Here is a 15,738-nt window from a genome sequence, read left to right on the forward strand (position 1 = left end):
TATTCATTACATTAGAATTAATCGGGAATTATTTGATTGGTTTATTTTTATTAATCAAACCTTTTGTCAAAATACGCATTTATTAACGTGTAACCACCACCACCCCCCCCCCCCCCCCCCCCCCCTTCTCCTCGTCCTCCTCCTCTTTCCTCCCGAGAATCGCCCCCTATTGACACTGGATCCCATTACATCAATCACAAAGACACTTGTTCACTCGCCGCTTCTCCACCCACCGCCTCGATCAGATATATTTAACGGAATTCACTCCAGGCCCGTTTACCGATCACAAGGGAAAAAAAAAACAATTAACGTCCGAAAGAAACCATGAGCACTTCAACGGCTGGGTCCCGTGAGCACGCCGTGAGTAACCGCTCGGCACACACTTTAATTTCGTGTACTAGTTTATCCTTTCGATTTATCCCCTGCAACTGTTGAATTTATCACAGATGTGAAAGTCTTAGTTGTGTAATTTGCAGGCCTCCGCCATTCTACGAGGTCCAGCCAAGGAGCGCCCGCTGGCTGCCTGGGTCTGAGGGAGATTCGGGGGCGATACTTATAGTGGGAGAAAGGGCGAACAGCCACCCTATCCAATTTCCAGTTTTCACTGGGTTACGGTTTGACTACGTGGCGATAATTCCCCCTTATCTCAAGCTGTCACTTATTGCCAGTATATGTGGTAAGATTGTTGAAGGAGTTTTCTTTATGGTATTAACTGTAATTGTGAATTCCTCCTTTTCCCAAGATCTAAACAACCCCAGCAGACGAGCAGATAATGTCAATAAAATATTTTCATTTGCACTTCGCCGCGCTCCATTGCTTGGGTCTGACTGCAGTTTTCTCACCGATAACCAGCCTCAGCCTGATGACAGCATTATTCAGTCATGTCCCAAGTAGTTTGGGCACGTTGGCCCTTACCCTGTCATGTGCTATCCATCAGTGCTTTTAGTTTAGGCGTGGGAATTTGCCACGATGTGAAGTTATGACTAAACTGATTTAAATTTGAGATTAAATTCCAAAGGAACTGGCAATGAAAGCTTTGAAATATCGTGTGTTCGAACTGACAGTTATTATCACCTTTATTGTGTGTATGTGCACGATTCACCTCTTTGCACACTTTACAAAGCTGTGCGCTTTGAGCCAAATACTTCATGGTTGGTATAGTGAGATCCCAAGAAGTGAAACGAGTCCCCTTGATTCCCACCAAACAGAACTTGACTAAATTGCATAATAGTCGGTATTTGAGAATAATTATATAAAGGATATACATAAGGGACAGAAGGGCATCTGAAGAGAACTTTGTTGCCTCCGGTGGTTTTTCTCATACTTCGCTAAATGGTTTGCTATGCTGCCCGTATGGGATATGATCAGTATTTGTTTAATGTTCGTTTAAAGCGCGGTCTTCGGGTTGTGATACTGTCAGTCAGGTGACATTATCCAGCGCATTGTTTCTGCAGCAGCCTGAGGCTGGAGTTAGGAGATTTCTGCTGTGCACCAGAGCCAAACAAAACAAATTTGAGACTCATTGGCCCTGGGGCTGCTGTTGGCGTGGCCACATGGCCATGTTTGTGATGTGCATTTCTATCGTGCCATCATTTTGCAAAGCATTTGACGGAGTCTTGCATCTAACGGTGCTGTTAAAGTTGAACACAAAAAGTTTCACTGCTTATTCTAGGGAATCATGCAATAGTTTAGCGGCCAAATCAGTGATGCTGTACTCAGTGAATTTGCTAAATGTCAAGCAGACTTAAAGTTCCATGAACGAAACCTTTGCGTTTTTACACACTGCCATGATCGGGCTTGGTACCACTCAGATCAACCTCACACCATAGCGATTATTTAATGGAGCCAAGATTGCCAAGATATCAGAAGACATGAAAAATAAGACAATGCTAAGGTTACTTGTCCTGATTTATTTAAGTAAAAAAATTAGAATATTTAGAAATAGAAAAATATATGAATATTTAGAACAAAATAAAATGAGCCAAGAATCCCAGCAAGCCCTGGTGACAAATTAGGTGAGATGAATTCTGAGTACCTTTCACTATCCACGATGCTTAGAACAATGAAAGCCACCAGATGGCCCTGATTTTTAAATAATATTCTTTAATTGGATGTGGGTGTTGCTGGCAACATCAACATTTGTTGCTCATCCCTAATTGCCCTTGAACTGAGTGGCTTGCAGTTAAGAGCCTACCACATTGCTGGAGTTGCATGTAGGCCAGACCAGGCAAGGACAACAGCTTTCCTTCCCTAAAGGATGATTAGTGAACCAGATGGGTTTTTACAGCAATTGACAACATTTTCATGGCCATAAGCTTTTTTATTCCAGATTCATTAATTGAATTTAAATTCCACTAGCTGCCATGATGGGATTTGAACCCATGTCCCCAGAACATTAGCACGGGCCTCTGGATTACAAGTCCACTATGCCATTTTCTCCCCCATGACTTCTTTTAGGGTGACTTCTTTTAATGTAAAATCACAACTCTTGCCAATGACATTGTCAAAGTTGTTGCTTTGACGGTTAATTGAATCAATTACATTTTTCTCCCTCTTAAAAAAAATAATGCTTTCTTGACTCTCTCTCTGTCCCTGTCAACCAACACCTCATTTACAAAGGTAAAAGCAAAATGCTGTGGATGCTGGAAATCTGAAATACAAACAGGAAATGCTGGAAAAATTCGGCAAGTCTGACAGCATCTGTGGAGAGAGAAATAGACTTAACTTTTTAAGTCCATATGACCCTTCTTCAGAGCCCCATTTACAAACCCCTTTCCCCTACTTGATCCTCAAATCAGTTATTGCATTCCTGATCTTTGCCTATCTTGCACAACTTCCTGTTTGAATCCTTCTAGCCAGGTTTCCTTGAACCTCGCCACCTTTATATCTTCCTCTCTTTTTAAGACCTTTTACACCTACCTCTTTGACCAAGTTTTTGTTACTCACCCTATCAGCCATCTTGATATCCATTTTCTTTCACCTCTGTGAAACACAGTGTAACATTTTTCTATTTTAAAGGTACTACATAAAATACAAGTTTTTGTGACAATGAAGCCTATCCAAAATCTCACTCTTTACCATGAATTTTTGAATTGTTATATTTATCCTATGGAATTTGTTTCCTAGGCAAATAATAAATGTTAACCCTTTTAAGATATTGTTTGACAATTTGGTAGTGGCTTCTGGATGACATAAACCCAATTGTTTTTGACAGTAATTCAAAATCATTTATTTTGCCCAGGAGGAATGAAAGTTAAAGATCCCATTGAGTCAGGCATAGTGGCCATGTATTGCAGAAACATTTTTAAAACATTGCTTGGACTCCCTTTTTGTTGCTGTCTCAAATGTGAAATGATCTGTATTGAATATACATGTCTTGAAGGACAAAACCCCTCCTGTTTTTATATTTGGCTTACCAAAAAATGTGACTAAACCTTGGGTTCAGAGTCCAAGTTTTAAGCTTTACAATCCAATTATTTATCCTTAACTGTTGTGCAAAGTCAGATACAATGAGAGCACTATTAACTGATCAGCTGATATCCCAGAAATTGGAAAGACTGACTAGTTTAAGCCTGCTATCCCATGATCATTCAAAAATTTCTGGTTTGTTTAAAAATATATTTATCATAATGAGGATTCAATTAACCTTTTCCAAAAAAACATCCAAACTTTTGGCTTGCTCCTTCCCTTAAACTAAGGAGTTTGAAGAGAGTTTGGAGAGATACTTACCAAACTCGGTAACATATGCAAAATTCCGATGTGCTACACCATGAGGTAATAATTCACAAGAGGTTTTCAGACACACTGCGAGGTTTGACATTTCATTTTCTAACAGAATTTTGGCATGAAATAATGTAAAATGAAAGTTATTGTAATGAGCAATCTTTACATGAATGTTTTGAATGCAGGCTTAATAATCTGTCATGATAATTTGATAGGTTGTCAATAGAAATATACATCTCTTGATTTTACCTTGATGCATATTGTGCATGCTGTGTAATATTACAGCTTAGAAATTTTGTTATAGAAGTTCAACCCAACAATTTGTGTTCTTCCAACTTCCCATTTCATTGGACTAACAACCATTTCCTTCTAGGATTTTAGAGCAACTTGCAGGCTTTACTGGAGTCAACTGGAAAGAATCCCAGTTTTGAATGACAGGTCTTCACCTCTAGATTCCGCTACTGAACTGGTCAAACATCAGCAGTGCTCTGGAGTATTTCTGGACCCACCTGACTCTGATATCCAATTAGCAAATCTGTCAAACTGGATTGAGTTGGTTCTAAACTTCTAACTCCACTTGTCATCTTGGAGTCACCTTGACTTGAGACCATACTTATCTTTCTCTTTCACCTCCCTCCTCTAACCAGCCAATATTCATAAGTTTGATTATTCAACAGCTATCAAGTGAGTTTGTACCTTCACAAGACATAGTAGGTACCATGGATGGAACAGTGCATCTCACCATAAAATGTGCAAGTGCAAGACCACCATCCTCTTAATCGCGTCATGGAACAGTGGTTGATAGTTGGAGGTGTGAAGCAACTGCTTCCTTCTTTGCAACATAATCGTGATAGGTATTACGTCCTTCAAATATGTGCATGTGCTCTCTGAGTAATGTCCTTGAACACTTGACCTCAGTCCCAGACTTCCTGACTTTCCTCATCAGTATGGTGGCAGGACAACCATCTATCTGGTTTCTTGGCAGCAACTCCTTAATCCAGGTCTTCATGCAATTTCCTTTGCAACAAGATGTGCCAGCTGTGAATAGCTTGCTGCTAATGCATCAGTGTTAGATTGGTGTAGGCTGGAGCCCTTCCTTATTGTAGCCATTTTCTCTATTTGCCACAAATCCACCTCATTCAATCACTTAGGTAGATGAAGAGAAGTCCTATTATATGCCTGGAGGTTCTAACCTATGATGGGGAATTGTTTGGCACATTTTTATTTGCCACCAGATTAAACTGCATTGGCAATTTATAGTCACTGAGGAAAGGATAGAAAGATCAAAAAGCTCATCCCTCAGTCTAAATGTGGTTCTGAAGGACAGTGTCCAGACTGATTTTTGACATCCTCCAGGGGCCAATAAAACTAATAATTGTCTTTGTGATCAGTTCTTTTGAGGCTTCTCTTTTGCTGTCTGAAGAAATTCCATCCTATTTGGTGATGCCCACCATCACATTCTATTGTTTGAGTCATTAGCTAATGCAACAGATCCCCAGGTGAGCCAAACAATAACAAAATATAATCTGTAAAAACAAACCTTGTGATTAAAAAAAAAAACTGGCCATAGATGAGAATCTTCAATTAAAAAGTGAAAATAATTGGCTCTTTAGAAGAAAATGTCTGAAAAGCAATGGCTGTAAGTGGAAACAATTATATCAAAATATATAACTTTGGTGGTTGAAGTGCTAGCTGTTCGTTAAGTTAAGGGGAAGGAAAATATGAATACAAATCTCACACTACTTAACAATTTGTAACTGACAGTGCCTCCAAAGTCAGGAACAAACTGAATGTAAATAAGGTCATGATTGCGTTGCTAGACTCATGGTGCATTAAGAAATAAAAGACTTCAACCGCGACTCCGCTGACAGTGTTGTCCTTAACAGCATTCGTGCAAAGTGGCTTGAAATCAGAGGTGAGGATGAGGAGACACACATTTCCTGTGCACATTGGTTACTAGTGGACTGAATAGTTGAAATGTCTTTGCTCACCTTTGTACTAACCAATAAATTTATTTTGTGATCACTGATGATTTCATAACATCCTAACCCTTGGGTAAGGTACCGACTTCATTGGTTATGGCTTTTGACAACAAAATCAGCGAAGTGTATCAGCAGTAGAAACATTATCTTGAATTGAGAAACAGCTTCAAAAGGCGTGTCTCTAATCAAATGCACTGATGTTGATAACCTGCACAATCTTTGCTCAAGGTGTTACTGCCTCTTGATGTCATCCTTGGGGTATTGTTGTTTTCAGTTTTGTATTTGCCCGCTGGGTTGAATTTATCTCACTAAATGCTGTAATACAGCATTTTGTTTGAGGGTGTAGAATATTATTAATTCCAGAATTACACATGTCATAAGGGTGTGACTACTGAATAAATAGATTGATTTTAATTAACCACACCTGTAACCAGGTCTCACAACTCTGTTCCACACTACATGATGATGATGATGTAATGATATTTGCAATATTAAGACAAAATCATATGAAGTGTGTGATGAATGACAGAGGATTATAATCTCTCAAGTCTTAATTTGCAGTCTGACTGTGAAAATAAATAGGAGTAGGAACATTTGTTGTAACACAATTCCAAACTCTGGTTATACTCACACCGTATAGCTCAAATAGTCAGAAAACAAATATCTTCAACTGGATAATATGAATCTAAAAAGGGAGATTCTTCACAGCTGGTAGAGATGTTGCATGACATAAACAGAATGCAGTGTTGCCTTCCAGACATTTGCGCCTTCAGGTTGAAGCCTGTGATGTGGATTACATTGCCCTGTGAGACTGATTCCTGCACCTGTTTGGTGGGGTCACATGAAGCACTTAGGTACTGCACCACCAGGACAGACTTCATCTTCTTTCTGTCACTTGTTTTAATTTTTATTAAACATTAGTATGTGTAAGTGAAGTATATTTTATTCTTGTTTCTGTGGAACCACACCTCCGCTTGTTTATTTTCATTATGGTCCTGGCCACAGTCTTGAAGGAGTCTTCAATCTGGATCTTGCCAGCAGGAGCTGGATAAATAAAACAAAATCCAATCAATTCTTTTGACAATGTGCTGATTTATTTTATGTTTTGCAAGTTAAAGTAGATTAGAAGTCAGAATGTCAGTGTATGGTATTACAAATAATACAGTGACTCTTTGAATCCTGCTGGTGCTTATTTAGAGTGATTTTAATAGTGTGCCTCAATTCAGATTTGGCAGTCTCATGTAGATTTGGCTGAAGCTTAAGTATCTTGTGTGTGGAAGAGAGCAAATGCAATAGAAAGCCTTAAGTAATCAACCAATACTACTTTGTCATAATTATAATATCTGTCTTGATAAGAAAAGCAGATGGTTGTCAAGACATTACTGCATGTTTGGTGTATCACAGCTAAGGTATGATGTCTCGATGAATAGCCCAGTTTCAGATGACAATTTACAAGAAACTAAACTTACAGTCAGCGTTAATTCCTGTGGATATCAATAAAAAGCCAGATTTTTTTTCAAACGCATTCAATCGAGAGATGGGCTAGGGTTTAATGTGGGCGACGGGGATCTCACCCACTGGAGAACAGTAAGAGCCCCGGAACACTTTCCTTTGGCAGGCCCAGCGCTGTTATATGTCCCAACAAGGCACTTACCTGGTCAACGTTGGGTCTCCCTTCCAATTAAGCTTCCAGATGACGTAAATCCTAACCATGATAACTGCTGGCCAATCAGAGGATGGCAAATCTTTAGTAATGACAGTTCCACTGGGAGTAGTGGCGACTGCTGGTACTACAATGGTGTATTCACCAGACATCGCTGAAGAATCCCTGGAGAGAGGTCAAGATAGGAAAGCCGAACCAAAAATGTTTTAACTTTGTCTCTGACACCCCATCTCTGGCTGTTTGTTCAGACTGAATCAGTTCACGTGCAGGATTTAAATTATTTTTGCCCCACAGTTGAGCTTTAAATTTCATATCCTACTTAGCACTGGATCTGCTTGTTTTCATGTGTAACCTTACCTTCCACCCCTGTCCTAGTTCTACTATCACTGAACTCTCTCACATTCATGACCTCTGGGCATGATTTCTCCAAAGGCTTCTTTGCTGGCTTCCTGATTGCCAGTTCCCACCCAAACCTTTACCAATCATACCACAACACATACTATGCCCTGCTTGCTATTCACCCTCATCCTTGCTGGACTGCACTGGCTTTTTATACTGCACTGAATTCAAAATTTCCTGTTCATCTACAAACCCCTCCCAAGTCTTACTACAGCCTACTTTTACAACTTTCTCCAGTCTTCTGTTTTGTGCTATTTGGTCTTCTGACTCTGACCTTAGGAACAATTTGCAGGCATATTGCTGGAAAATGTTCCAAGATGCTTCACGGAGATGAATGCTGAGTTAAAGGAGGAGATATTGGAAGGCCAGGTATGCATCTCCTCTATTCCTCTGCTCCATTTTGGGCACAGCCTTCAGCCCTCTCAGCTCTACCCTTGCATCTCCTTCTGCAAACCCTTCCACCTCTCTACCTCCTTACTTCTCTTTTCAAAGGCCTTTACAAAATCCGTCGGTTTGACTAATCTTTTAGCAATTGCTTCTAGGCCTCCATCAAGGCTTGCCTTCCATTTATTTTTTCTCCACTGTGAAGCACCAGAGGACATTTTTCAACATTAACGATTATATACAGGTGCATAGGGCACTCAGTTGAGTACATACCTCTGCCATGCAACTCAATGTTACTACAATTATGCAGGTCTTCCTTGAGGGTTTTCCCTGCATGGTTGATGCTCTGTAATTACAAAGCTGGCAAAAAAATCTTTTTATTAAGAGCTTTCATCTCACTTGGGAGGCTTCAGGCCAATCCACATCCAACAACCTGCTCCAGAACCTCTGCTCACGTTTTGTCAGCTGTGACAACTTCCACCACAGCAGTTGAGACAATCCACAACATTCCAAAGGAACCATTAACGTTCTAAATAAAACAACACACAAGATATATAACTCTGATATATAATTTTAAACATTATTTGATTCAGAGTGTCTGCAGATAAAAGTCTCTTTCCACAGATGTGTGTGTTTTCTATGAACTGAAACTTGGTTCTGTGCAAAGTATCTGTGAAAGCAGATCTTGTGTGAACAATGGACTCTTTAACCATAAGATATGAATTGGAAATAATGCAGTAAAGCACTTTCTATGTTTAATCTTTCTGACAATCAAAATAAGTACACTAGTTTAGCTGAGCCTATAACTAATTATTGATTTTTGTTAAAGAGTAAAATTAAACAGGAGAAAGAGCAATCAACAGTTCGGATAGATGACAATACTTCAGTTAATTTTATACTGTTCTCAAAACAGTAAACATTGTACTTCCTTAGTCATCCTCTTCTGGAAGCTTGGACTATGCTTCTGTGACAAAATATTTTACATGGGATTGAACCCTCTTTCATGAAACAGCAAAGTAAGAAAACACTGAGGAACAAAGGCTAGCATTCTAGGTTGTATGGTTACTTTTCCCTTTTGAAGTTCAAATGAGTACTAAGGAAGATTAAAAAAGAAAGCCCCAGAATTTATTAAAAACAGTCATTCAACATAAGCACAAGAGCAACCTCTTAGAATTCCGACTCAAATTCTGACTCCGGATGAAGCACAACTGAAAGTCTTGCTCTCAGAACCCTTGATGGGATACTCACTAATAAAGTCTAAATCAAGGTTACAGTGCATATATATGAATGCATGGAGTGGTAAATAAGATTGGTGGGTTACAGGCACAAATTGCCATGTGGAAGTACGTGTTGTGGCTGCAACAGAGACCTGCTTCAAAGAAGGGCAGAACTGGGCATCAAATATTTCTGGATACAAAAGATTCATGAAAGATAGGAAAGGAAGAAAAGAGGGAGGGGTGGTGGTATAGATTAAGGAGAGCATTGCTGTGCTGGAGAGGAAGATACCTCAGAAGGGTCAAGGACAGAATCTATTTGGCTAGAGCTAAGGAACAAAAAATGTGTAATAATTGCTCAATGTAGTCTATAGGCTACCAACTAATGGGAAAGATGTAAATTTACATGGAAATTACAGAGAGGTGCAGGAATGATAGGAGCAGTTATTATGGGGGACTGTAATTATTTGAATATAGACTGGGATAGTATTAGTGTAAAAGTAGAGGGGGCAAATCCCACAGTCTGATCAGGAAAATTTTCAACAGCAGTATGTTTCTGTTCCAGGGAGAAAGGAAGCACTGCTGGACTTGGTTCTTGGAATAAGCTGGGTTGAGTAGATCAAGAGAGTAGATCAGGAGAGAAACATTTAGGAGACAGTGATCATCATGTCATAAGGCTTAGGTTGGCTATAGAAAAGGATAATGAATAATCCGGAGTAAGAATAATTAACTGGGGCACAGCCAAGCTCATTGGGAATAAGAATGGATCTGGGCCAGATAAATTGGAATCATAGGTTGGCAAGAAAAATGGTAACTGAACAATGGACTACATTTAAAGAAGATTTAGGGCACAATCAAAATACATTTCCAGGAAGGGCAGAGGTAGGGCAAACAAATCCAGACATGGTTGGTGAAAAAGATAGAGATTAAGATAAAGAAGAAAAAGTGTGCTTATGACCAATGTCAGGTGGATACTGCAACTGATATCCAGGCTGAATATAGAAGGTTCAGATGGGAAGTGAAACAGCAAATAAGAGAAACAAAGAGAGAGTATGAAAAGAGACTAATATCTAATATAAAAGGGAATCCTAAATTCTTTTAAAGGCATGTAAATAGTAAATGGGTGGTAAAAGGAGTGGGGCCGATTAGTGACCAAAAAGGAAATTTACATATGGAGCTGGGTGCATAACTGAGGTATTAAATGAATACTTTGCTTCTGTCTTTATGAAGAAAGATTATGGTGAAAGAGGAGGTAATTCAGATACTTGAATGATTAAAAATTGATAAGGAGGAGGTATTGGATAGGCTGTCTGTGCTTAAAGTGGAGAAGGCACCAGGACCAGTTGAGATGCACCTAAGGATACTGGGCAGGTGAAAATGGAAATTGCAGAGGCAGTGGCCATAATCTTCGAATCTCCCTTGGAATTGGGGGTGGTGCCAGAGGACTGAAGAATTGCAAATGTTTCACCTTTGTTGAAAAAGGATATAAACATAATCCCAGCAGCTACAGGCCAGTCAGTTTAACTTCGGTGCTGCGGAAGCTTTTGGAAACATCAATTTAGGACAAAATTAAAGCCACTTGGGCACATGCAAGTTAATTAAGGAAAACCAGCATGGATTTGTTAAAGGTAAATCATGTTTAAACAACTCCAGCAAATTAGTTAAAGAGGCAACAGAGAGGGTTGATGAATGCAATGCTGATGTGGTGTACATGGACTTCCAAAAGCATTTGATGCAATGTCGCACAATAGGCTTGTGAGCAAAGTTACAGTGCATTGAATAAAAAGGCTGGATTTCACATGGCTGCTTATTGCCCTTTGGAAGAGTCAGCTGGCAACCAACACACCTGAAATAAAAGCCTGCTTTGCAACCATAATGTGCTGCTGGTGGTCTAAACAGGCTGAGAGTGGGACTTCCACCCCTCAGTAGGAAGAAGTCCCACCATGGAGAGCTTCGGCCAAGCTTATTGCCCTGTAGCTCTCAGCCCCAGCAGAGGAAGAACTGAGTAGTGGGTACTGCTGGGACTGCATGCAGTCTCATGGAGAGCTTTGATGGATCTCAAAGCCAAATAAGTCCCTTGCTTTTAGGGTGGGGAAGGATCAGGCAACCTAGTGAGGGGAGCGGGGCGGGGGGGTTCGGGAGATGGCTTTTGGAGGCCAGACAGGGAGGAACAAAAGGGGGGAGGTGCACCCGTAGAGATCGCCATAGAGCACCCCCTGAAGGATGTCTCACAATCCCCCCAGTCCATCCCACCTTTTAAACACTCCCTCCCGCCTGCCCACGCCAACCATATTATGGTGTGGGCAGCATAATATTCGGGTCAAATGGTTTGATTAAAAAGTTTAATTGACCATTAATTATTTACTTGGGTACCTTGGGAGTGGGAAGGAAGGTGGTGGGCTTGCCAGCCCTTGTATCTTACATGTACCCACCCCCGTCCCAGCAGAAAACATGCTGGTAGGGTTGCCGTAAATTTTCAGACCATGGGTACAAAATTGGTAGGGTGATAGGAAACAGAGTAGTGGTTGATGGATGTTTTTCAGACTGGGGGAAAGTTTGTAGTAGAGTTCCCCAGGGTTTGGTTTTGGGACCTTTGACCTTCTGGATATTTATTAATGAACTAGACCTTGGTATACAGGGCACAATTTTTGGATGATACAAAACTTGGAAGTATTGTGAACTGTGAAGAGGAAAATATAGGACTCAAAAGGACATAAACAAGTTGGTGGAATGGGAGGACAAATAGCAGATAAAATTCAATGCAGAGAAGTGTGAAGGGATTGATTTTGGTAGGAAGAACACTGAGAGACAATATGAAATATAGTCCAATTCTAAAGGTGGTGCAGGAGCAGAGGGACTTGGGTGTACGTGCGCATAGATCATTGAAGGTGGCAGGACAGGTCGAGAGCATACAGTGTCTTAGGATTTATTCATAGGGATGTAGAATACAAGAACAAGGAGCTTATGTTAAACTTGTATAAAACACTGGTTGGGCCTCAACTGGAGTATGTGTCCCGTTCTGGCCCCCGTGCTTTAGTAAAGATGTGAATGCATGAGAAAAAGTGCAGGTAAGATTCATGAGAATGGTTCCAGGGATGAGGAACTTCAGTTATTTAGATTGGACAAGTTGGGACTGCATTCCTTAGAGAAGAGAAGGTTGAGAGATTATTTGATCAGAGGTATTCAAAATCATGAGGGATCTGGACATAAAGAGGGAAAAACTGTTCTCATTGGTGGAAAGATTGAAAACAAAAGGACACAGATTTAAGATGATTGTCAAAACAAGCAGTGGAGACATGAGAAAAAACTTTTTTCATGTAGTGAGCGGTCAAGATCTGGAAAGTGCTTCCTGAGAGTTTGGGCGAGACAGGTGCAATTGAGACACTTAAGAGGAGTTGGATTAGCATTTGAAAAGGAAGAATATGCAGGGTTATGGGGAGAAGGTGGGGGAGTGGCACTTAATGAATATTACACATTTGGAGAGCTGGTGTCGACACGATGGGCTGAAAGGCTTCTTTTTGTGCTGTAACATTTCTGTGATCTATAATAATTAAAAATATAATGGAGCAAGTATAGGTAATTGTTAGCCTGGTAATCAATATTAATAATTTCCATTGCCTGAATGGACTTTGTATCTTCTAACACTTGCTAACATTTGTGATTCGCCCATTTCTGAAGCAGGTATTTGCATATGACAGTGGATTGTATATTCTCCATTTCTTCCTATACAAAAACGTGAAGATCACAGAAAATCTCTCAGATGCCATTTTTGAACATTATTACACTGGAGTCGCTACAAAATTTGAGTAAGAATTCGTGCTTTCAATGTTCTGAAGGTCTGAAACAGGATGAATTCTCTGCATTCATCACATTAAATAGAATCTAATTTTGTTGGTATAATTGATTTTATTTTTATAGTGCCAACTATTGGAAATTAAAGCTTTAGAATACTTTGCAGAAACAAGTCAGTCTTGTCTGAACTAAGCAATTACATGGAAGGAGGAGGAGAGAGGAAGGAAAGAGAAGACATACAAACTCCAGCACTGGCTGCCTTATTTATTTAATGGTGCTGCTGTTGATAACATCTTGACTGGGACACAACCCAGTGCAGTGTTGCTGCTTTTGGAGATGTTGAAAAAGCTTTCATGATCTCACCTAAGCAAAATTAATTTTTTTTCTAATTGAGTTTTTACCTTTTCAGTACATCATTTAAGCAATGTTTCCTCTACAATCAGAACATCAGTGGCATTTTCTCATTTTACAAGTGGCAACTTGATTTATTTTACACCCACAAAATGCCCCCTCTTCTTCACCTTCCTCCACTTGAACTTTCCTCCAGTGGAAGTGATTGATTTCAGAATTGTTATTAGCCTTATACATTACTATCACTTTTTTTAAAAAAGCTCTTTATAGCTGTTTGCTAGTTTTCAGAAAGAACATAGATGATAAAGCAAACTTGTTGCCTTTGCACATTGGAGTATCAACACTGGGGTAGTAGTGCTTTGCCTGACAGACTGGCAGATGAGTTTTTGAACCCACAAATTTCTGATTTCCCAATACAGGGCATGTTACATGAAACAGTACTCTATGGGATCTGTTAGCATTTTTATAAGGGAATATTTAATTCAAAAAATGGTTTGATGCCGCAGAAGTTAACATTAAAGAATGCGGTACACATAACTTGTGTATTTTGTAGAGCATTTAATAGAAGTACTGATTTACTGGAGGATAATTCTGATAAATATAAGGGATGCAAAACAATGGAATAGCATTAGCACCTATTATCATTACATAGCACTCCATTGTTAGTTGAGTCGGAATAAATCTCCCTCTTCATGCAAATAATTTATTAAAGCTGTGAAAGTATGCATGTCTACAAATGTTACAGAAGTATCTCTGCTGTATTCACTTGAATGTGACCGTTTTCCACATCAGCTTTTTACTGTGAATTTGTGAGTAGTAGGAAATGGGTTGAGACTGGCTCAAACACATTTCACATGTGACTCTTACAGTTGGCAGAGGCTGATTTAATTCCATCACTCTTATTGAATTCAAGCGTATGTGTTGGTAGTAAGAGGCCAATATATGTGCTAACTTGTTATTGCCACCCAGTTGCTAAAAGAGAAAAGATTATTGCAAGTCATATTTGACTGCATTTTAGCAATGAGCAATTTTGACTGTATTAGAAGTGAAAGTGCTGCTACAGGAGCAGTAAAGACCCACATATAGCCGTGTCTACATTTGCCCTTTCTCCAGCAAAGCTAAAATCAGTAACTTATTGAAGCCATTTAGGGACTGTCATTCTTATGAGGGGTTTCTTCTTTTGCAAAAACAAGAGGCTAACTCCATCTTGTGCTGATGCAGGTGGGTTTGTGATTATAGTTTTCTGTTCAATGGAATTCAATGTTGAAGGGATATTGGTACCCTGCTGGGAAATGGGAGATTTTCTGGCACTGGTACTGATTTAGTGCAGCCTCATCTGTTGGCTTAAGTGACTGCAATTTCTGACATAATAGCAGATTACAAAGCCACGTCTTTACTTCTCACAACTTCTAATTTATTTTGAGGCAAGATTCTCAGTAAACCGTGCAATCTTACCCAAGCTTCTGTCCAAACAAGTCAAAAGCTAATTATTGAAGAGGCACTGGGTGACTTGCAACACATTGCCCAGTTGCATTGAATAGAGTGATTATAGTTTAGCCTCAGAGTGTCTGGGAGGGTTTTTTCTTTAAAATATAGAGCGATATTTAATGGGGATGATGGGGATCTTGCCGACTGGCTGAAGGGCAAGTGAGAGCCCCCTGTCACCTCTTATAGGGTAGACTGGCCGAATTAAGTGTCATTCAGGTACTTAACTGGACAGCAGTAGGACTTCCCTAGGATCAAGAACCCAGGGGCACAAGTCCTGCCCACTGAGAGCTGCTGGTCAATCAGTGGCCAGCAGCTCTATTGAATAGCAGCGCCACTGGGAGAGTTGGTGGCTGCTGCCCATAGGATACCCATCCAAGGCCTAGGATAGTGGCTGGATCCAAGGCCCCAGGTGAGTGATGATGAGAGGAAGGTCATGGCAGGGGGGCAGGGGTGACACTCAGTGGGCCCCCCTTCCCAATGTTCTTGCCTTATCATCCTGTTTCTAATGTTTCGGGCTGGGGTATTGGAGGAGCGTATCAGAACCCATTGGTAAGAGACTATCTAACTCCATTTTTTCCATGCTCTAGTTGCTGTTATCTGTGTTGCAATTCTAACTCCTTTACCTTTTATTCCAGATCTCTCTGGGTCTGATTTTTGGAAGAGGTGATGGAGAAGAGATGCTAAGGGCTTTGATGGTTTCCCACATAGTGTGAAGGAGGTACGGGGTTTCTGGTTCTCAAAG

At 40.1% G+C, this 15,738-nt stretch overlaps 1 long non-coding RNA gene across 1 annotated transcript; it reads left to right on the plus strand.

Moving 5' to 3' along the window:
• The first annotated feature begins 255 nt into the window (after nt 1–255).
• LOC121293299 lies at nt 256–5,579 on the plus strand. Its single transcript, XR_005946479.1, has 2 exons — nt 256–360; nt 4,097–5,579. It is a non-coding gene; the product is annotated as an uncharacterized LOC121293299 (long non-coding RNA).
• Nucleotides 5,580–15,738: the final 10,159 nt, after the last annotated feature.

This window comes from Carcharodon carcharias, chromosome 21, assembly GCF_017639515.1.
Source record: "Carcharodon carcharias isolate sCarCar2 chromosome 21, sCarCar2.pri, whole genome shotgun sequence".
NCBI classification, from domain to species: domain Eukaryota; kingdom Metazoa; phylum Chordata; class Chondrichthyes; order Lamniformes; family Lamnidae; genus Carcharodon; species Carcharodon carcharias.